Source organism: Palaemon carinicauda, chromosome 2 (assembly GCF_036898095.1).
Source record: "Palaemon carinicauda isolate YSFRI2023 chromosome 2, ASM3689809v2, whole genome shotgun sequence".
Lineage (NCBI taxonomy): Eukaryota > Metazoa > Arthropoda > Malacostraca > Decapoda > Palaemonidae > Palaemon > Palaemon carinicauda.
Genome location: NC_090726.1, coordinates 39,690,456 through 39,697,428, shown reverse-complemented (window position 1 = coordinate 39,697,428; position 6,973 = coordinate 39,690,456).

The following is a 6,973-nucleotide window of genomic DNA, read 5'->3' as shown; positions in this document are numbered from 1 at the left end:
GTTCCTGCAGTCTTGATCTGAAATAACATATTATACATATTAATTATTAATTCACTATAGATTTTTAAGCGTTGGAGGTATGGTTATTTCATCTTAATGGCTGCTTTTCCGGTCCTATCCCACTGTGGACCATTACTCTGTACAGGACCTTCTTAGTCATTTTATTTTATGCATTCCAAGGCGCCCAGCATTTCACACAATGCATATTGCTCGTTTATTGTCTAATCCACTTTATCGAATCACTTAGAGAACTAAGTCTTCAGTTTCCCCTTGAAAGCCTTAATAATATATTCAGTCTTTCTGATGTCTAGTGGGAGCATATAGTATAGTCTTGTGGCCGCATATTCTAAAGCTCTAGAGTCCATAGTAGACCTATATCTAGGTTCCAATAACTTGAAACCATCTGTAACTATTCTCATGTCAACACGATTTGTTGACTACTCAATGTCTAGTAATTCTCTTGGATATTTTGGACGTCCGGTTCTGATAACTTGATTGGTTATTGTATATATTCTAAACTAAGTTCTTGCTTTAATAGGTTGTCAGTGTAAATCAATTAGGGTAGAGTAATGTAATATCTCTCTCTCTCTCTCTCTCTCTCTCTCTCTCTCTCTCTCTCTCTCTCTCTCTCTCTCTCTCTCTCTCTCTCTAAATACAGCCATATCAACTCACGCTGAAACTTAGCAGAGGTCCCGAGATAATATTCTTAACGAGTCTTTAATTAGTTTAATATAATACTTTATCATATTCAAGTTGTTCAATTAATCAGCTCTTAATATTTATTGAATCTTAGAATGAACTATAGTGATATGGTGCAAGCTGCAGTTTTTTTTTTTCTCAAATAATGGTTGGTTAAAAGTTCCCAAGTTTATGATTTTATTTTCAAGTGTTTATGTAGGGAAAGAAATACAAATAATAAACTTTTGTAATTTAAGTGATCTTATGTAGTTTTTAACATCTCATTCGTAGTCAATACTATTATACCTATATATGATTAATATATTTGCTGATATTACATAAAGCTACAATTCGAGTTATCAAAGTTGTAATGACTTGCTAAAGATATTATTGAAAACAATGAAATTAGTTAAGAATCATTCGCAGTTTTTACCATTTCAGAGAGTCAATAGAGGAATTTAGAATGTGAACACACACACTCTCTCTCTCTCTCTCTCTCTCTCTCTCTCTCTCTCTCTCTCTCTCTCTCTCTCTCTCTCTCTCTCTCTCCTCGTCTGGGTTGAAGTAGCTATTTTCATTCTTAGGCTTTACTATATATATATATATATATATATATATATATATATATATATATATATATATATATATATATATATATGCTGTATCAGTTGAATAGAATCAAGGATTTTGATTGTGCCTTCAGTGCTCCTCACGCGGTTCACTGCAAGCATCCATTGCAAAGAATGTCCTCCCCGGCCCTAGCGCTGGGAGAAATGTTAAGCTGTCATGGGGTCGTCACTTAATTTTATAAAAATCCCGAGAGTTGACAGTTTCAAAAGTGTACAGTAGCTTCGTCTCACTGAAGAGACCCCCCCTCTCTCTCTCTCTCTCTCTCTCTCTCTCTCTCTCTCTCTCTCTCTCTCTCTCTCTCTCTCTCTCTCTCTCTCAATACAAAATATTTCTCGTGTTATGGCTTCGATAACCATACTCTATTAATTAAAATAGCCAATGAACAATGCTAATGAATAAATCTATGATGATTAACATTTAATAAAAATGGTGAAACTAATATATTTTGAAAAAAGCTTACAAACAGTTTGACTGAACAGATTTTCGTCTTATATTTAAGCAAAAAGAACTGATTTGGTTGCTAAAGATGCTGAAAAGTCTCCCTTGGCATTAAAGGAGTTGTACCTTTTTGCACCAAACTGCAAAGAGTGGTTGCAAGTTTTGATGTGCAGTCAGAATTTCATTGCTCCCAGACCCCCCAGTGTTGTTATGGGTTTTGACCAAAATCGTTTATACAAGTACTTACAAGGCAATCTCTCTCTCTCTCTCTCTCTGCCTTAAAGAGACTTGATTTACATATAATTAGATTAATTTATAGTCAGAAAAGAGATGGAGACTAGATTGTGTAACAGCCTTAAACATTTAGCGAACAGGTATTTAAAACGAGAGAGAGAGAGAGAGAGAGAGAGAGAGAGAGAGAGAGAGAGAGAGAGAGAGAGAGAGAGAGAGAGAGAGAGAATGCACTGGATATCGTCTTTTCACCAAGTGTGCTTAGACACCTCGAAGCATTTAACAAGGGTGGCGAAGATCAATTTAATGACTATATTCCAAAAATACCTAAAACTGCTTGGCTGAACTTTATTTTCGTCTTATGTTATAGCAAAAGAACTTTAAGGGCTTTCTAAAGGTGGGTTATGGGTTCCTAACTGCCCACCCCTGTACTGTCTTTGCAGCTCGCTCCGCAAAATAAGTTTGCGGTCACTCTATCGCATTATAGATAGGTACTAAGCTTCTTAGCTTATATTTATCATACTTAAGCTTAATTTGTGTGCACAACTAAATAGATAATGAAATTCTTAACTTTTATTTTAATCCCATTCAACCTTGAAATCAGTTGGGATATCATCAGTTGTGTAAATAGAATATTCTGTGAATCCCGTGAATGATCTCGGTCTATTTATGACTGAAATTGACGAGGTACTCACAGGAAGGGAGGAAAGTATAATGGCAACAGCTTATGAAGAATGTGATGATGGAGGCAATCGTGGCATGTGTGGGCACTGTGAGTCCTATGTCGATGATGGGATGCAATGCGATCAATGCCGAAGATGGTACCATGATGAAGTAGCTTGCTCTAATTTAAAGGATGGTTCAAGTACTCTTTTAAAAAGCAGGAACATCATTTATAAATGTCCAAAATGTGTTGAGTCTGCATGTGTTGATGACATAACGAGACTAAGCATCATCATAGAAGAGATGAAGGTAAATGTACAACAACAGATGTCTGGTTTTATGGATATGATAACTGCTCAATACATGGATATGCGTCAAGAAATTGTCGAGCTGAAAGAGAAACTTATGGAATACGAAAAAGAGAATGTGACCAAGACTACATATGCAAGTAAGTTGAAATCAAGAAACACTTTGGTTATAAAATCTACGGAGGAAAATAAGAAGGCTTCAGATATCAAGAAAACTATCATGAAGAAGATAACCACGAATGTCGAACAGGTCAAAACCTCTAAACAAGGCCATTTGGTAGTTAATTTTGCGGATAAAACTGGGTTAGAAAAGGCTAAAAATGACTTAGAAGAGGTCAAGAATGACATTAAGGTAGAAGTAGATAAAAAGGATCTACTTAAACCGAAGATCAAGGTCTGCAATATTGATGAAAATGAAGATGATATAATTGCCAGTATAATGGAGAAGAATGAATGGTTGAATGATATATGTGAAAATGAAGAAGACTTTAAATTGATCAGGAAGTTTAAATCAAGACAAAGCGGTAAATTACACGTCATTATAAAGTGTAGTCCAACTATCAGGAAAGTCTTCCGTAAAAGAGATGATAGAGTATATACCACGCTTGGAGGATGCTGTAAAATCTATGATTCCTACAATGTATTTCAGTGTTATAAATGCCAAGAATTTGGTCATACTGCTGAAAATTGTAGCAAGACTCAGGTATGTGCCAAGTGTAGCCAGGATCATCGAACCACGGATTGTAATGTAAATACGTTAAAGTGTCATAACTGCACAATGAGGAATTACAATGATACGAATCATAGGACATATGATGATAACTGTAAAGTATACAAGGAGGAGCTTACCAGGATAAAAAATAGAACCGATCATGGAGTCTAGCCCATTGGTTAAGTGTGGTCTGATAAATATTCAATCGGTGGGGAATAAAACCTTAGAGATTAGAAATCTTATAAACGAAATGGAATTAGATTTATGCTTATTAACGGAAACTTGGTTGCAGGGAAATATTAGTGATAACTCAAAGATTCAGGAGATGACGCCATGTACTCATGATTTCTATCACGTACCAAGAAAGAACAAAACTGGAGGAGGAGTGGGTGTCTTTGTGTCGAAAACTTTCTCTAGGGTTTCTATCATGAATGAAATAGTATTTGAAACGTTTGAATATATCTGTTTAAAACTGACAAGAAACAATAAGGTATTGAATATAATATCATTATATAGACCACCAGCGAGTAATATGACTAAATTCATTGAAGAATTTAGTATTCTTGTGGGTGTGGTGGACGATATTAAAAATACATTAATTGGTGGAGACTTCAACTGTTGGGTAGATGATGAAAATGATAATAAGGCTAAAGAACTCAAGGAAGTATTTGAGATGTTTAATTTAATAAACAGTGTTTTGGTATCAACGTCAGTAGGTGGTCATACACTCGACTTGGTCATATGTGGAAAAGACTCAGACCTAATAAAAAACCTTGAAGTGGAACCAGACTTTGAGATCTCAAAAACACAAACTCATCACCTTTAATGTTAATATAAATTGCACCAGAGTATTGAAAAAATGGATCACATATAGGGAACGGGAAAATTTTGATGCTGAGAATTTTATTGAAGCTAGTGTAGCGCAAATGTCTTGTGTGAACACACAATGTGAACATATGGTAGACATAGAATGTGTTGGGTGCTATACCAAGAAATACAACGACAATTTTGGAAAAATGTACGATACCATGTGTCCCATAAAGAACAAACAAATAGTGGTACGCGAAAATGTTAGATGGTATAATAGTGAGCTATTAAAGGCAAAAAGACACAGACGTAAGATGGAAGGTAGATGGAAAAGAGCCAAATCCTTACAAGCCAGAAATCTATATAATAAGGCCAGAAATGACTATAACATCCTGTTAGAAAAAACAAAAAGAAAATTCTACAACGGCGAATGTAAAAAAACTAATAACATGAAGGACTTTCATAAAAACCTTGATGATTTGATGGGATTAAAGAAAAAATATGTCTTGCCTGACAATGTTTGTGCAGAGAGTTTTGCTATATTCTTTAGTGAAAAAATTGATAAAATCTATAGAGGCTTCCCCCAAAATCACTTGGAGGGACAGTCAGCTATGCCAGTGAAGGAGGGAAAGAAGTTAATAAAATTTAGGGAGATAAATATGTGCGACTTGTTAAAGGTTATGAGAGAGATGAAGAATACATATTGTGGAAACGACCCTTTCCCAAACAGTTCAATAAGTGAAGCTCCAAACAAACAAGTCGTATATAATATTTACCTGAACATAATTAACCTAAGTATATCGCAATCCTGTTTTCCTAGCTGTGAAAAAACTGCGTTGATCAAACCAATTTACAAAGGGAAAGGTGATGTAAACGAGCTAAATTCATATAGGCCCATTTCAAATTTATCCTACATGTCAAAGCTTATTGAAAAAGTCATAAGTGAGCAATTGTGGGCGCATATTGACGAGTTAGAGGTATTCCCGGAAAATCAATCGGCCTACAGAGCTAATCATTCTACAGAAACTACTCTGTGCTCAATAATGAATGATATGATAGGTCTTCTTGATGGGGGAAAGTGTGGAATTTTAATTATGTTAGATCTTAGTGCTGCTTTTGACACTGTTGTGCACGAATACTTACTTGACGACTTGAAGTCTATTGGAGTGACTCAGGAAGCACTGAAATTTTTGCGAAGTTACTTAGTGAACAGGAAGACTATTGTAGAAGTTTCTGGAAACCGATCCAATGAGAGAATACTTATGAAGGGTGTACCACAGGGTAGTGTCCTGGGCCCTATCTTGTTTAACATATATACTATCGAGCTATCACACATCTTGAAAAAACAAAAAGTGGGTTTTAAACTATATGCAGATGATACTCAGTTTTACCTCTCAATTTCAACAACACAAGATACAGGGAAGAAAATTGATGAGATAATGACTGAAATAAAAACATGGATGCAGAGGAAAAAGCTCAAATTAAATGATGATAAAACAGAATGTATGTTTTTCGGCACAAGGGTGGCTTTGAAGAATTACCAGTTAATTCAAAGTATAAAAATTGGTGATGCTGATGTTGGGATTGTGCCTGTTGTGAAAAATTTGGGTGTACTGATAGACTGTAATTTGTCAATGAAGGACCAAATTGTGAACACAGTGAAAGTGTGTAACTATCACCTGAGAAACATAGCATTTATTAGAAAATATTTAACAGAGGGCAGTACAAAAATTTTAGTGGTGAGTCATGTAATATCAAGGCTTGATTATTGCAATTCTCTGTACTACAAATTGCCCAATACACTACTAAGGAAGCTTCAAAATGTGCAAAACCGGGCGGCTAGACTGATAAAAGGCATTAAATTTCGGGAGAGAATAACTCCTGCACTGATCGATCTACATTGGTTACCTGTTAAGGCTAGGATTGAGTTTAAAATTTGCTTGTTGACTCACAAAGCACTTACAGGTGATAAGCCTAAATATCTTCGTGATTGCTTGATCCCCTACCCTGAAGCTACCAGCGCCACTGTAAGAGTTAGACATGCAGATGACCCACATAGACTATTCGAAATTAGTGTGAATCATGCAATAGGAGGAAGAACGTTCAGTTATGCTGCACCGAGACTCTTTAACGACCTTCCACTCGATGTCAAGAATAGCACAAATGTGGCTGCCTTCAAGAAAAACCTGAAGACTTATCTTTTTAGAAAGTGTTATAATAGTGACCTGAAAACTATTAAGCCTGAATACAAATGCTAGCGAAATAACTGATAACGATACAGAGCAAAATATTAACTGGAAAGAAATTATTTTTTTTCATACACCAAGGCCCGCCTGAACAGACCTTTAGTGTTTGATGGAGGGCGAGAAATAAACCTCTAAAAGTAAAAGTAAAAAAAAAGTAAGTAATCGTAAATTCTTCGTAAAAAATATACCGTAAATGTTAACGGTGTATTGATTGTATATTTTTTTATTTCTCGTTTCTTTCATTCCTCACTGGGCTATTT